Source organism: Ovis canadensis, chromosome 1, assembly GCF_042477335.2.
Source record: "Ovis canadensis isolate MfBH-ARS-UI-01 breed Bighorn chromosome 1, ARS-UI_OviCan_v2, whole genome shotgun sequence".
NCBI lineage: Eukaryota > Metazoa > Chordata > Mammalia > Artiodactyla > Bovidae > Ovis > Ovis canadensis.
The window spans coordinates 271,561,271-271,576,497 of record NC_091245.1 but is presented as its reverse complement, the minus strand read 5'-3'; the positions used below and the strand labels follow the sequence as shown (position 1 = coordinate 271,576,497).

Genomic DNA, 15,227 nt, shown 5'->3' with positions numbered 1-15,227 from the left:
GAGGAAGTCAGATCCCTGCTGGTGTGGAATGACAGTCCCCCTCCCCGCCCCAAGAGGGCCTCCTCCAGCAGGACACGGGCCTGTGTGCGTGCTAAATCGCTCAGTGTCCAGCTCTTTCTGGCTCCATAGATGGTAGCCCACAAGGCTCCTCTGTCCATGGGATTCTCCAGGCAAGAATACTGGAGTGGGATGCCACACCTTCCTCCAGGGGATCTTCCCCACCCAGGTCTCGAACTCCTGTCTCTTGCGGCTCCTGCACTGGCAGGCAGGTTCTTTACCACTAGTGCCACCTGGGAAGCCAGGACTGTAGGCCTGGTCTGTGCTAGGGCATTCCTGGGCGCTCGCTGCGCCTGAGAAATATGGTGGGCACCTCCTTCCTGGTGGCAGGTCCATGCTGTTCTTCATGGCATTGAGTGGCCACTGTGAGAGCGCTGGGTGGGTCCTCGTGACTCAGTCTTATACACCCAATGTCTGCCCTTCCCGTGGAACAATCCACATGACTCACACAAATATTTACTGAAAGCTGACAGGGTGAAGTCCATGCTTCTCACAAAGCCGCTTAAGAAGGCCTCGACGGCGGACTCCCACCTGATTCGCCGGACCCACCTCTCAATGCTTCGGCTTCAAACTTTCTAACAACACAGGTCCACCGGAGGTCCCTGCCTGGCCCCCGCTGCCCCCCAACCAGGTCTGCCTGCATGTTCTCCTCACTGGACTCAGCTCAGCACCTACTCAGGGAGGCAGGAGCATCCCCCACCCCAGGGCAGGGTGCCCGTGGAGCTGTGCTCCGTTGGGTTCCACGTGTCGCTGACTGGCAGCGTGTAGCTAAGCACCATCCTCTCCCGGGCTGAGCTGTGTGAGCCATTTGGGGGCCGGATCTGCCTTCTTCCTCTGCTGTTCTCGAAACCTCTCTCTGCAGAGTGACCTCTCCCAAGGCAGACAGCTCACAGGAACATCACCCGACATGTGTCAGAGCTCTGTGATCTCAGGCCCGTGACAGCTTACTTTCTAGAAGCAAGGAAAACGATCTCACCTCTAAAACACACACTGAGGCTATGCAGGAGGTCAAGGGAAAAGAAGGAAAATGACATTTTCCACCAGAAGCACAGAGTAAACTGAACTCTCAAATCAATAAAACTATCGCTAAAGGGAAAAAAACACCACCTCAAGATCATCAAGAAATACCTTAAAATATTATTTGTAAGAGTTGGATGACTTAAAAGAAAGGGAAACCCAACCAGGGTCTTTTAATGCGCTCGTGTCCAAAAAAAAAAAAAAAAATTTGAGGCAGTGACCTGGCAAAACGTGCTGTAACAGCAGGTGAGAACTGAGGTATCGAAGCAGAGAGAAAACAACCGTGGGAAACACACAGGAGAGAGCTCATCTGATGACTTTCGAACACACAGAAAAGCAGGTGGAATCGGAACGCACCACCCAGGTTCAACAGGTGTGAGCTGGCCAATCCTGACGACAAGGCTTTTAGGAAACCATGCCTGTGACCCACTCACTGGCTGGCCTCTCGATACTTGGGTCCTGGGCTTTCTCCCCGATCTCAGAGGAGGACAACTAGCTCTAGCCTCACCTGTTGCATCCGTCAGGCAGAGCTCCTGCTGTGTAAGTCACTATCTCACTTCTGCTCAGCACAGTCTCAGGACTTCTGCTACTCAAGGTGCAGAAGATGGGCTGCTCCTCCCAAGGGGCTCCCCTGAGACCCACAAGCGTTTGTCCACCCACCGCCGCACCCTGGGGCTATACATCAGCAGGATCTCATTTCTCCACCCTTCTGAACACTGGTGCGGGCACCATGACCTACCCCGACAGTGAGCTGAGTGGCATCATGTGTCACTCCTGGCACAGGCTTTAGAAGCCAACTTCAAGGCCCAGTGGGTTTTCTTTCCCTGTTTCTAAGATCGTGGAGACCCTGCCATGAACTGCAGCCCCTCCCAGACTGGGCCCCTGAGAAATTACAGACAGCAGGAACCACCCACTGACCCACAGAGGCAGAGCTCAACCATGCTGTGAAAGCCACTGAGCTGTTTGTTTTGGCGAAGTGTTCGTTACCATGGCATACCCTTCCCTCTCCTGACTGATACAAATCTTCCCAGGTAAATGGAATTACAAGGAAGCACAGCCACTCATTCCAAATGAACAAGGCTGGTTGCTATTGCTTTTAAAATTGTTACTCCATTTAATTTTGTTAAAGAAACATAACTGAGAACTGCGACCCTACCAGAACACGTGTGATGGATTGTTCACTGTACTCTGCCCACACGAATCCAAGCAAACACATCACACCCCAGTCAGGGAGTCAGGGGCTCTGCGTGACAGGTATGCGAAGATGAAGGAAGCTGTCTGATTTGAAGATGAGAGATGAACAGAGGGTGAGATGGGGGATGGCATCATCACCTCAACAGATATGAGTCTGAGCAAACTCTGGGAGACGGTGAGACAGGGAAGCCTGGCGTGCTGCAATCCATGGGGTTGCAGAGATTCGGAAACAAACGAGCAACTGAACAACAGAGAACAAAGGACAGAATCAGACAGTACTTAGAAAAATGAGAAGGTGCTCATCCTTTCTGATTAAAAAGAATACAAATCAAAACTTCTGTGAAGTGCTTTTCTTTTCACCCATCCAGCAGATTGGCAAGTTAGATGAAAGCACACAGGTTCAGGAGCAGAGCAGAGACACCCAGAGATTATGAACTAGGTTCATCAAGCCCACAGTCAGGACTTGGCCAGACAGTATTTGTAAGCTTGCTCCTTGGAGTGGCTATGATACAGATTGCCCTATGTACTACTCTCATCACGAATAATGGGGCTAAAATAGTGCCTCGGTCATAGTGATTTTGTTAAGACACTTCTCACAGAGGCTGGCATTTAATAAGTGCTTCAAAACTCAGGTTACACAAACAATGAGACAGGGGTTATTGTGATGCCTGGTTTAAGTACGCAAGCGTCAGGGTCAGAGTCTGGAATTCCAGTTCCATCCTCTGTTAGGTGAACCCCTTAACTTTTCTGGGCTGCAGTTTCACAGGAAAAAAAGGGGCCTCACAAAGTTCCGAGCACCAGGACATATCACACACAGGGTCTACCACGAGTAAGCAATTAACAAGAATCTCCTCTTATTATGACAGTTGAGTTCAGTTGTATCCGACTCTTTGCGACCCCATGGATTGTAGCACGCCAGGCCTCCTGGTCCATCACCAACTCCCGGAGTTTACTCACACTCATGTCCATTGAGTTGGTGATGCCATCCAACCATCTCATCCTCTGGAGTCCCCTTCTCCCGCCTTCAATCTTTCCCAGCATCAGGGTCTTTTCTAATGAGTCAGTTCTTCGCATCAGTATTACAGTTTCAGCTTCAGCATCAGTCCTTCCAATGAATATTCAGGACTGGTTTCCTGTAGGATTGACTGGTTGGATCTCCTTGCAGTCCAAGGGACTCTCAAGAGTCTTCTCCAACACCATAGTTCAAAAGCATCAATTCTTTGGTGCTCAGCTTTCTATATAGTCCAACTCTCACATCCATACATGACTACTGGAAAAACCATAGTTTTGACTAGATAGACCTTTGTTGGCAAAGTAATATCTCTGCTTTTTAATAAGCTGTCTAGGTTGGTCATGACTTTTCTTCCAAGGAGCAAGCATCTTTTAAGCTCATGGCTGCAGTCACCATCTGCAGGGATTTTGGAGCCCAAAAAATAAAGTCAGCCACTGTTTCCCCATCTATTTGCCATGAAGCGATGGGACCAGATGCCATGATCAGAGTTTTCTGAATGTTGAGTTTTAAGCCAGCTTTTTCACTCTCCTCTTTCACTTTCATCAAGAGGCTCCTTAGTTCTTCACTTTCTGCCATAAGGGTGGTGTCATCTGCATATCTGAGGTTATTGATATTTCTCCAGGCAATCCTGATTCCAGCTTGTGCTTCATCCAGTCCAGCATTTCTCATGATGTACTCTGCGTACAAGTTAAATAAGCAGGGTGACAATATACAGCCTTGATGTATCCTTTCCCAATCTGGAACCAGTCTGTTGTTCCATGTCCAGTTCTAACTAGTGCTTTTTGACCTGCATACAGATTTCTCAGGATGCAGGTTAGGTGATCTAGTATTGAAAGCTCTCCTGCTTATAAAGAGCTCTCTTGCTTTTTCAATGATCCAACGGATGTTGGCAATTTGATCTCTGGTTCCTCTGCCTTTTCTAAAGCCGCTTGAACATTGGGAAGTTGACGGTTCACATACTGTTGAGGCCTGGCTTGGAAAATTTTGAGAATTATTTTGCTAGCAGGTGAGATGAGTGCAACTGTGCAGTAGTTTGAGCATTCTTTGGCATTGCCTTTCTTTGCGATTGGAGTGAAAACTGACCTTTTCCAGTCCTGTGGCCACTGCTGAGTTTTCCAAATTTGCTGGCATATTGAGTGCAGCACTTTCACAGCATCATCTTTTAGGATTTAAAATAGCTCAACTGGAATTCCATCACCTCCACTGCTACTGCTGCTAAGTCACTTCAGTCGTGTCCGACTCTTTGTGACCCCATAGATGGCAGCCCACCAGGGTCCCCCGTCCCTGGGATTCTCCAGGCAAGAACACTGGAGTGGGTTGCCATTTCCTTCTCCAGTGCATGAAAGTGAAAAGTGAAAGTGAAGTTACTCAGTCGTGTCCGACTTCGTGACCCCATGGACTGCAGCCTACCAGGCTCCTCCATCCATGGGATTTTCCAGGCAAGAGTACTGGAGTGGGTTGCCATTGCCTTCTCCATCACCTCCACTAGCTTTGTTCATAGTGATGCTTCCTAAGGCCCACTTGACTTCACATTCCAGGATGTCTGGCTCTAGGTGAGTGATCACACCATCATGGTTATCTGGGTCGTGAAGAGCTTTTTTGTACAGTTCTTCTGTGTATTCTTGCCACCTCTTCTTAATGTCTTCTGTTTCTGTTAGGTCCATACCACTTCTGTCCTTTATTGTGCCCATCTTTGCATGAAATGTTCCCTTGGTATCTCTAATTTTCTTGAAGAGATCTCTAGTCTTTCCCATTCTATTGTTTCCCTCTATTTCTTTGCACTGATCACTGAGGAAGGCTTTCTTATCCCTCCTTGCTATTCTTTGGAACTCTGCATTCAAATGGGTATATCTTTGGTTTTCTACTTTGCCTTTCACTTCTCTTCTTTTCTCAGCTATTTGTAAGACCTCCTTAGACAACCATTTTGCCTTTTTGCATTTCTTTTTCTTGGGGATGGTTTTGATCACTGCCTCCCGTACAATGTCACCAACCTCTGTCCATAGTTCTTCAGGCACTCTGTATATTAGATCTAATCCCTTGAATCTATTTTTCACTTCCACTGTATTGTCGTAAGGGAATTGATTTAGGTCATACCTGAATGGTCTAGTGGTTTTCCCTACTTTCTTCAATTTAAGTCTGAATTTGGCAATAAGGAGTTCATGATCTGAGCCACAGTCAGCTAGTATGAGATTTAAAGATAGAGACAAAATGCACTGCATTTTAAAAGAATTGACTGAAATCCAATCACTTACAAATAATGTCCTTTATTGTCACAAAAGCAAACAAGGACACTGGTTAGATGTCTTAAGAAGAACATTTGAGGAATTGTTGTTCAAGCGTGTCTGACTCTTTGTGAACCCATGGACTGCAGCAAACCGGGCTTTCCTATTCTTCACTATCTCCCGGAATTTGCTCAAACTCCTGTCTATTGAGTCGATGATACCATCCAACCATCTCATCCTCTGTCGCCCCCTTCTCCTCCTTCCCTCAATGTTTCCCAGCATAAGGGTCTTTTTCAATGAGTCAGCTATTTCCATCAAGTGGCCAAAGTATTAGAGCTTCAACATCAGTCCTTCCAATGAATATTCAGTGTTGATTTCCTTTAGGATTGACTGATTTGATTTGCTGTCCAAGGGACTCGTAAGAGACTTCTCCACCACCCCAGTTTGAAAGCATCAATTCTTCAGCACTCAGCGCTCTTTATGGTTCAATTCCCACATCCGTACATGACTACTGGAAAAATCATCTTCCCAGGTGGCTCAGTGGTAAAGAGTCTGCCTGCAAAGCAGGAAACCCAGGTTCAACCCCTGGGTAGGGAAGATCCCCTAGAGACGGGAATGGCTATCCACTCCAGTATTCTTGCCTGGAGAATTCCATGGACAGAGGAGCCTGGCGGGCTATGGTCCATGGAGTCACAGAGTCGGACATGACTAAACACACACACACACACACCAGTGGCTAAGACTCTGCATTCCCAATGCAGGGGGCCTAGGTTCAATCCTTGGATAGGGAGCTCGATCCCAGATGTTGCAACTAAAAATCCTGGATGCTGCAATGAAGACAGAAGATCCCACGTGACACCACTAAGACCTGGTACAGCCAAATACATACATACCTAATATATTAAAAAATACATATATATAGTCTACTTTCATGAGACTGTCCTGCTGTCTCACTGAGAACTAATGCGTGGAGAGAATCGGCTCCACGTTTTTAAGGCAAACTTAGGACAGGAGTTATCTAAAGATGTATCCCTCACTCTGGCTGTTACGTATTCCAAGCACTGAGTGCTCATTCAGCCCTGGTGGCTGTCTTCACCCAGACACCCTCGATCCAGGTGCATCTCTGATTGTGGGCTGTTAACTCCGGCACCAGCGCTGTCACCCTGGGGCATGGGCTAAGCGTCTGGCCAGCATGGCCAGCCCACTAAGATACTTCTCAGTGGGAAGTTGGGGCAGGGGGAAGCATTCTACTGCAGCTGCTCTGGAAGGAACCTGGTGGGCTCCTGATGCCCTCAGCTTCTGCTGCTTTTCAAGAAGGAGACCTTGTCCTCGGAGCAACTCTGTCCTAGGTGGTTTCAAAACTGAGTGCTGGGCACTGCTTCTGGGAATATAAGATGGGTCAGCTGCTGTGCTCCTCACAGTATTAAACACTTGATTTATTTACCAAATTATTAATTCCATTTGATCCAGCAACTCCATTTTTGGGCACACACCCAGAAGAACTGAAAGCAGGGACTCAGATAGTTATGTGCACACCACGTTCACTGCATTACAATTCACAACAGCCCAAAGGTGGAAACCACCCAAGAGCCCATCAATGGACGAATGGATGAACAAAGGTGGTTTGTATGCACAATGGAATATTATTCAGCCTTAAAAAAGAAGGAAATCCTGCATGTGCTACAGCACGGATTAACCCTGAAGGCACGGCATGAAATAAGCCAGACACAAAAAGACAAAGTACTACATGATCCCACTTACATGAGGTTTCTAGCGTAGTCAAGTGATAGACACAGAAAGCAACTGGTGGTGAGCAGGGGCTGGGGAGACGGGGGAGTGGAGGTGGGTTTAATGGACAGGGCGCTTCCAGTCAGGACGAGGCAAGGCTCTGGGATGAGTGGTGGTGACGGCTGCACAGCAGCGAAGGGCACAGCCTGTCACTGGACTGCACGCTCAGCAAGAGCTAAACGGTGAATTCTACCCTATGTGTATTTCACCACCAAAAACCACGAAAGAAATGAACGCTGTATTCACCCAGCTGCTCTCGCCAGACCGGTCTTGAGCTGCAAGGACCATGAACTCCTGAGTGACGTCCACGCCTTGGATTAAACTGAACACTCTTTCCTGACCAGAGAGCAAAGGGCCTCTTTTTTAACAGTCCTGAAGGGACCCAGGAACTTAGTCCAGCCTCTCGAGAGTGAGAGTTTCTTACCCTTTAATTAGCAAAATAGCTCCCCCTCACCCCAGAACCGAGTCCCACCTGCTAGAGCTTGAAAACACCAGATTCCTTCCTCCTGCCCCTCGAGCTGTTTAAGAGCTGCCAAGACTGAACCCGGTTCAGGTCAGGGAGGCCCACCCTGACTCTGCCTTCCTCTTTCCAGCCTCCATCCAGGCATTTCACTTTGGCAAGACACTTTTCCAGTGAGCTAAGCTCAGGGAATATTTCCAGGGAAGCTTCATTGTTTGGGTTGTGTTCTTTAGGAAAACAGAAACCCAAAGTGACTGGCCAATAAGCTTAATACACACACACACACAAGAACACTGAATAAACAATGTATGCTTAGAGTGAAATGCTCTTCTACAGCTGTAGAATAAATATCTCAGGCAAACAGATGAATTGAGAAGGAAAACATGGCCATGTTTTCAAAATTACTTTTTAACATGCTAACCAAAAAGGAAAAATATGATTAGACAGGAAATTAAACTTCCTTATTTGTTTCACCCAAGCACTGCATTATTTTACAGTATTCCTTGAGCTATAATTAAGATATAATTACAACAGTTTTAACCTCATTGTATTCATAGGCTCAGCAGACTGATCTTAGAACAAAATAATAAAATACAAAACATAAGTTGTAAAGAAAAGGTCTGAACCACATCTGAGCTCCATTAATAGAGACCAGGAAGTGTCTCACTTCACTCCACCCAAGGCAATGTCTATATTTCTCTTTTGTTTCACTCTGACATTATCCAGTCTGACACTCTGATATTCTCCAGGACTCCCAGCATGATTAAAACAGCTCTATGTAAGAAACATGATTAAAAATTCCAAAAGGGCAAGTTGTGGACTCGAAAAGTAACTCAATATACTTGGAAATGGTTAAGATGATAAATTTTATGTTATGTGCATTTTAATCACAGTTTTTAAAAATGTTAGAGTAATTTAATATCATGGGTGAGGGGAGAGTTAAATTACATTTTTAAAATGCTCTAGCCTTTAAAATAAAAATTTTAAATGTTTCCTTAAAAAATTTCTAGACGAAAACATGTCCACATTGCTATATATAAAACAGGTAACTAACAAGGACCTACTGTATAGCACGGGGAATTCTGCTCAATACTGTAATGAGCTATATGGGAAAAGGATCTAAAAAAGAGTGGATCCACGTATGTGTGTAACTGACTCACTTTGCAGTGGATACTAACACAATGTTGAAAAGCAACTATCCTCTAATACCTGTGTGTTAGTCACTTAGTCGTGTCCGACTCTTTGTGACCCCATGGACGGCAGCCCACCAGGCTCCTCGGTCCATGGGACTCTCTCCAGGCAAGAACACTGGAGTGGGTTGCCACTTCCTTCTCCATACTCTAATATGAATTAATCTGAAAATAAAAATAAATAGAAGTTCCCAAAGGAGACAGCCCAGACCTGCCCTCCCAGTGTTAGTGCTGACCTCAGAAAGCCTGACGCTCGTCTATAAAGGGATGCTGAGGAAGCCAATTTAAAACCCCGGCTCTTGTCAAGCAGATGGTGAGGCCCTTCATGTCTCCCTTCTGGAAGTCCATCATCATTATAAGGATGTTTGTTTCACGGCACAAAAATGAAGCTGCACGGTGAGTCAGACTGGCTAGGTGGCACAAGCTTGAACACTCACTAAACACTTGCCAGGGGACAGCAATGGTGCCCTCCAGACGGAATGAAAACAGGACAGCCACTGAGTACAGACAAACCGCCAGGACTTCTCGTGTTAAAGCAGGCCTCGGTGGAGAGCATCCAGCCTGCCCTCAGATGGCAGCGACCTGGCCACCGCACCAGCTTGGGAGGGGGCAGGAGACAGGTGGGGAAACTAGCATGTCACCAGGGCTTCCGAGAGCTGGGGCAGGGGGCCAGGATCCCAGGTAGCCAGCGAGGCCAGCTTCGGTTTTCACGGGCAGCGGGGGAGTGACGTGGGTCAAACTCCTCCATACGGGACAAGCCTCCTGCTGACGAAGGTCCTTGACTCATGTGTTGCTGTACTGCTTTCTGACCAACGCTGAGAGCAAGCCTGCAGAGCTGCACCCTTACGGAGTCAGTTCTCATCCACACCGCATGGTCCAAGCAATAAAGCTGCCGGCAGAGCCTGGGATGCGGAGGTTCACTCAGCCGCCTGCATCCGTTAGAGACCCAACAGGACACTTTTTTTTTCTCTTTTAAAATTGTCTTAAAGTTTATTTCGTTTGCATCTGGTTTACCTTATTGCTGGAGCTTGCGTTCATCGGTACTTTCTGAACAAATAGCACGTTGGTGGCACAGGAAGAACGGACTGAAGGCTGAGCATCTCCATGCCTGGAGAGACTTTACGGTGCCCAGAGAGGGGCATGGTCCAACCATGTGTGCCAAGAACCGCCAGATTAAGCCCTGGGCCTGGGCTCCACTCGGCGAGTCTCAGAAACTCGTTTCTATCAGCTTGTGCAGCAGGCTCGGCCGTGGAGGGAGGACCAGGCGGGCCTCAGGCTCAGGAAAGACCAGGAAGCCAAGGGCAGGGCCAACGCAACGGGGAACCCAGGCTCTGATGGAAGCACCAGGACGGAGCTCTCAGGCCCTCACCAGCCGTCCAGCCTGTCCCAGGCTGCCGCCCGTCATCTCATGTTATTAACAGAAAACGCGCCATCACCTGCCCTCACGCTGGTCCCGCGGACCAGACTCCAAAGGGAGCTGAGGCCTCCAGGGCATTCAGTCCACTCCTGCCCCCGAGAGCGTCAGGATCTCACACGTGTGCAGGCACACGGGACATGGCACTGGGGGCCACCCCAGGCTCCCGGCTGATGGGACTCAGGAGTCCGACACTAGGCCAGAAAACTCTTCTTGAAACATCCCAATGAACGCTTCGCTGCCTCACGGAGAGGCAGGCTACGACATGTGGGCTCACACACGGCTCTTTGCTTCCTCTCCTCTGAATTTACGACGTGCGGGCTATAAGAGCCACTGCGCTCATCACTACACCTCCTTTCCCTGTCCCTCCCCCCAGTTTATAAACTTCAGGGGCTACTATGATGCTTTCCAATGCTTTCCAGGTTTCCAGACTTGATTCTTTGCTGACTGTAAGACAGGTCCTGGGCCCTCCCTCACGTCCACTTGCCAACCACCCCACCCGCCCCACTCCATGGACTTGGATGGGCCGCTGGGGCTGAAACACCATGTGCAGAACAGCCTGAGCCTCATTCGGTGTCTTTATCAGTAAAGGGAGTGGAGAATTTTGGAGGATTCTAGGTTTGAAAAATAGTGACTGAGAAGTATATATACTTCTCACCCACTGGTGTTAAAGGCAATCACCACACTGTTGGGGGAGGGGGCCAGTGATGAAAAATCGTGAAGGTCAAGGCAACTGAGCTCTACAGTAAACCACATGAAAGGCAAATGAGCAGGCGGGGCAAACACACCCTTCGGAGTGCAGTCTAAACCCTGAAACATACAGGATGTGGAGACGGCTGAAATAACCACCATATATACGTGGATTCAATAAAAAATGCAAGCCTACCGTTTAGACACACAGATGGTCAAATGTCTGGAAACACCTTATTTTTCTGCTCTTTAAACGTATTTTAACCCACATGCAAATGACAGGTCTAACAGACAAACCAAAAGCCCAATAACCAACTTGTCAAAAGTTTAAGAGCTGGGAGGAAAGAAAGAAGATGTGGCGGGTAAGAGTCTCATTACAAATTCCAAAGAGGCTTCAGACACAGACGCTTTACTGGTAGAACTCAACGTTCTTCAAACTTCACAACACCAGGGAGAACAGAACTGGCGTGCTCAAGTGAGACTCAGTGCTGGGACTGGAGTCCCAGGGGCACCTCCCGACTGCCCCCACCCGCTGGAGCAGAACGGGACGCGCCCTCCCCGGTGCCTGGGATGCCCTGGCCCACAGGGACCTCGTGCACCGAGAGGCACGGGGGCGGGCAGCCACAGCGCTGGGGGCGGCAGCGCAGCTTCAGGTCGGGGCTGAGACTCTCCACCACGGCGCTGGCCGGGAGCCCACTTGGTCCGGCAGCCCCGTCCTGGGGTGCGCTCCTGCGTGGAAGCAGGCAATGCTGAACAGAGCTGCTGGGGGCGGGTGGTGGGGCTGCCAGCGGCACACCCAGTGGTGGTGGCCGAGGCCGAGGGCCTGGCTCACTCTCTCCAGGCTGGCTCGAGCCCAACACCGCCTCCTTCCTCCAAACCCAGCATCTACAAAGCTGCAGCTTGTGCCTTTAAAGTCCGGGCACACACCTAGATGCTCCTCCCCCTTTCGGTGGGACAGAATGTCAGCAAATGTTGGAAGCCACGTGTTAAGGACAGCAGGGTCCCTGGCTTGAGCCTGTGGAATGATCATGTGAACGTCAGTCGCCCAACCTGGACCCACCACTGCAGAACTGATTCATGAGCAAGAAACTTCAGTCTTAGGGTGGCACTGAAGTTTTCGACTTCTTTGAGACAGCAGCTCATGGTACTGTTACTGAAGCACTGACAGTATCATCGGTGTTCAACCTAGATCCAGAAGACACTGACAAAAAAACACAAACAGGACTGGTTGATGGTATGTATACCTGTCTACCCGAAGAACTCAATACAACTAGCTGGAAAAAAAACTAAGAAATAAATTCACCAAGTTGGCTAGTTTCCAAATTCTGTAAATTGATAGTTTCCAATGTGGCAACAGTCATTAAAACAGACAGTGTAAAATAATCCCATTGAAAATAGCAAAAAATAAATACATGTATAAAATATCGAATATATTTAAGATACAGTAAGGATCTATGTAAGAAACACAATCCAATGCTTAGGAACCTAAGTGAATGCTTTTCAGTCAATGAAGAGACCACCACATTTCCAGGCGGGAGGAAGCCCGACTGTGGGAAGATGTCACTTCTCCCTGAAATATACAATAACTGATACCTAATACCAACAGCCCCTGTAAGAGTTTCTTTAAACTTTGCAAATGATTCTGAAGTTCACCTGGAAGAAAACCACCTGGGAAAGGTAGAAAACTTCTAGAACCGAAGAGCGGTTATTAGGCTAGGGTGGAAACCATGTTCCTGCCAGATAAAGGCATGAAGCACAGGAGCTGCGAGGCGTGTCCCCGGCACCATGCAGACAATTAGTGGAGCACAATAAAGTCCACACAGACTCGTGTGTCCAAAGGTTTAGCTCTACGTTCACTGAGCCAGCAGCTCCACCACGGGAGACGCACCTTACACAAACAGCCACAGGAACAAAGACACCTGTTAGAACCTGCTTTAGAACTGTGAAAAACCAGAAGTGAACTAGTCTAACAGCAAACGGTTTCAAGATCTTGCCATCCCTATACAGTGCCCCCTCAGTCCCTTTTTTTCTTATACACACATAGGAGACACAGCTATACATGAACTGTTCAACCTGGCTTTTTTGCTCCTCTACTTTGAGTATTTTTCACGTAACTACAAGTCCACCTCAGGCGAACGCTGCTGGCCATCACATTGTTGCATCATCCCCTACTGAGGGCGGTCATTCCCAGTGTTTCACTATTACATATATCGAAATGATGTAGAGAGTCTTAGAATTCTATTTGTGTTGTATTTTTATCAGGTTAAAACAAATATATGGTGATCACACACTAACCATCTGATCATTAATCATTTGGGAATGCAAAAGATAAAGGGAGATATGACCACACTCCTACCAATATGCCCAAAACAAAAAGACTGCCATATCCTATGCTCTTAAATCAGGAGAATCAATATTGTTAAAATGGCCATCCTACCCAAAGCAATCTACAGGTTTCATGCAATTGCTATTAAGATATCCATGACATTTTTCTCACAGAACTAGAACAAATAATCCTAAAATTCACATGGAACCATAAAAGACCCTGAATTGCCAAAGCAATAGGGGAAAAAGAACAAAGCTAGAGGTTACCAGCCTCTCAAGACTTCAGGTTATACTACAAAGCTACTGTAATAAAAACAGTATGGTACTGGCACAAAAACAGACACATTGTTCCATTAATCTATGTGTCTATGATCTATGCAACCTGACTAGAGAGCACAGAAGTAAATCCATGCCTGTATGGTTAATCAATCTAAAAATACAGAGGAGGCAAGAGCATAGAATGGAAAAAAGTCTCTTCAACAACTGATGCTGGGAAAATGGGACAGGCACATCTAAAACAATGAGATTAGAATATCACCTCACACCATATAAAAATAAACTCAAAGGGGGTTAAAGACCAAAATGGAGTAAATGTAAGACCAGAAACCATAAAACTCCTATGAAAGAACATAGGCAGAACTCATTGCAATATTTTTTCTGGATCTAAGGAAATAAAAACAAAAATAAACAAATGGGACCTAATTAAAAGATTCTGCAAAGCAAAGGAAACCGTGGACAAAACAAAAAGAAAACCTATGGAATTGGAGAAAATATTTGGAAATGATAGATTGACAAGGTGTTAACATCCAAAATATACAAAGAACTCAGACAACTCAGTATCAGAAAAAAAAAAAAAACAAAACCCTCAATCAGAAATGGGCAGAAGACCTCAACTGATGTTTTTCCAAAGAACACACATAGGCAGCTAACAGGCACCTGGAAAGATGTTCAACATCACCAATTATTAAAGAAATGCAACCAAACAACAGTGATATCTCCTCACAACTATCAGAACGGCTATCATCAAACGGTTGGATATCAATTGTTGGAGATGGTGTGAAGAAAAGGGAACACTCATACACTGTTGGTGGGAAAGTAAACTGGTGCAGATACGATGGAAAACAGTATGGAGGTCCCTAAATTAAAACTAAAAGTAGAATGACCAGTAATGATCCAGTAATTTCTACTCCTGAATAGTCAGAAAAGATAAAAGCGTTAATTTAAAAAGAGACAAGCACCCCACTGTTCGCAGCAGCACTGTCTACAGCAGCCAAGACAGAAGCAGCCGACTGCCTATCAACAGAAAAACAGATAACAAAGATGTGGCGTGTGCACGCGTGTGCGTGTGCGCCCACATGTGCACACACACAATGCAATATTTACTCAACCATAAAAGAGAATGAAATTCTGCATCTGCAGCCATGTGGATGGACTGAGAGAACATTATGCTTAGTGAAATAAGTCAGACAGAGAGACATCATGCAATACAAATATTTTATGATATCACTTGTATGCGGAATCTAAAAAATAATACAGTGAATGTATATGCAAACAGAAAGTGAAAAGTCACTCAGTCGTGTCTGACTCTTTGCGACCCCATGGACTATACAGTCCACGGAACTGTCCAGGCCAGAATACTGGAGTGGGTAGCTTCTCCCTTCTCTGGGGGATCTTCCCAACCCAAGGATCTAACCCAGGTCTCCCACTTTGTGGGCGGATTCTTTACCAGCTGAGCCACAAGGGAAGCCCCAAACAGAAAAAGACTCACAGATATAGACAACAAACCACTGAAGGGGTTAGGGACAAATTAGGGGTATTAAATTAAGAGATACAACCTATTATGCATAAAATAGATAAG

At 46.9% G+C, this 15,227-nt stretch overlaps 1 protein-coding gene across 16 annotated transcripts in view; it reads right to left on the bottom strand.

The window, feature by feature from the left end:
- The window catches only part of DOP1B (DOP1 leucine zipper like protein B), a 130,378-nt gene that overhangs the window by 96,709 nt on the left and 18,442 nt on the right, over nucleotides 1-15,227 (bottom strand). The window lies entirely within an intron of this gene.